The 1,640-nt window shown below is 40.4% G+C and overlaps 1 long non-coding RNA gene across 1 annotated transcript; it reads right to left on the reverse strand.

The window, feature by feature from the left end:
- Window positions 1-272: 272 nt before the first annotated feature.
- Window positions 273-1,230, reverse strand: LOC119734037. The gene is made up of 3 exons (XR_005272015.1): window positions 1,157-1,230; window positions 832-964; window positions 273-404 (listed from the first exon to the last, which is right to left on the reverse strand). It is a non-coding gene; the product is annotated as an uncharacterized LOC119734037 (long non-coding RNA).
- Between the last annotated feature and the right edge of the window lie 410 nt (window positions 1,231-1,640).

Below are 1,640 nucleotides of genomic sequence, written 5' to 3' on the forward strand. Positions count from 1 at the left end.
CTATCAATTTGGTAAGTGAGAGGTGATCTGAAATGAAAATATGTTAACTTCAAACAAAACAAATATTGAATCAATGTCAATTTTCAGCTTCCTCATTTATGTTTTGAAGGTTTGTTCCCCATCCCTACACTAAGCCTTGGTGTATGGTTCAAGCTGTTCATCCTTGGAGGAGTAATGCTGTAAACTGTTTGAAGGTATAGCCGAAACACTGGCACGAGCCCCAGACAAGGTGCACTCCTTACCTAATGGCCCGCTACCATTGCACGTGGCGAAACTCTCAGATGTTTTTGCTGCCAGGGACAGGGCTGAGGAGATTCGCGGTCAGATTGATGACCTCAAGGAACAGCTAGCAGTTGTTGCGCTGATCAATGACACGGTGGACGTGCAGGATGTCACTGTGGAAACTGGAGAAGAGATCAAGAAACTAAATGAAGAATTAGCCAGACAGGTATTTCGCTTGCCCACAGATCAGTATGCATTTTTAATTCCATGGCTTAATGTGTTTGTCTGGCAGTCAAGCTTTATTTGCTAAATGTTTTTTAAAATCTATTTTTACAGGAATTAATAGCTTCAGTCGCTATTCAACCGTAACCTTCAAGAAACAACCCACTTCCCATAAAACTTGAAGAGACACTCCAAGAATGCAAAGTCAGACGCCAAGCTTCCTACTCCAACACATTCATCGGCAATAATGTTCATAAATACCTGAGGGTATGGTACATGCGACGGAAATACAATGGAACTTTTCATTTATTCTTCACAAAATTTGTTGTAAATGTTAATCAAATTTGAATTCTTTTTACTACAGGAGGTGAACATACAAAAGCTAACATCTTCAATCGTTGATGAAACGTCTCATCTCTGTCCAGCTAAGCACAAGGAGGCAGAATGCATCGCAGAGAAGTTTTCAACATTGTTCACACTGTTCTCCGAATGCCACAATGTTTACGATGCAAGTAGACACCTGGATTTGACAGAAATAACACAGCTTAGTAAGTGAGCATAACATGGAGAAGTAGAATGGATAAGTCAATATCAGAATAACATACAGCAGCATTAAAAATGAAAATATACACACTTGTATTTAATAAATAAACGATTGCTTAACAAATTTAGTTCACGTGTCAATGCGCAATAATGATGTGCTACAGACTACCTTGTGCTTTTTTTCTGTCTTCCTGCAGAGCATGACATCAGTACATTTCTGAAATTCTTTTGCTGCGACTTCCCAACAAAAACCATTCCTCCAAAAATGCACGATGGAAGACCACATGATTCCATTCATTCGTCGCACACAACACGGGCCGGGACTGTTAGGGGAACAAGGGGGTGAATCCATGCATGGGATCTTCAACACACTCCACAGAAGATTCGCCGGCACACGCAACACACGGAAGAGTGATCTACACCTCTACAAGCTGGGATGTGTGATGAGGGAACATCTTCTCATGGTCAATCCCTCCATCTGAAATCTTCGTCCAACCAACTGAAGTCATCCTGGTATAGTCATCGTGAGCCTTCAACATGCCTAAAATAAAATGAGCGAATATTACAATAAAGTGCCTCATAATACTAGTGTAGTGAAAGAAATAAAAGTAATACATCATAGCAGGGCTTAACTCGGAAATAAAATGTCATTC

The sequence above is a fragment of the Patiria miniata genome, unplaced genomic scaffold (genome assembly GCF_015706575.1).
Source record: "Patiria miniata isolate m_02_andy unplaced genomic scaffold, ASM1570657v1 HiC_scaffold_26, whole genome shotgun sequence".
Classification (NCBI taxonomy): domain Eukaryota; kingdom Metazoa; phylum Echinodermata; class Asteroidea; order Valvatida; family Asterinidae; genus Patiria; species Patiria miniata.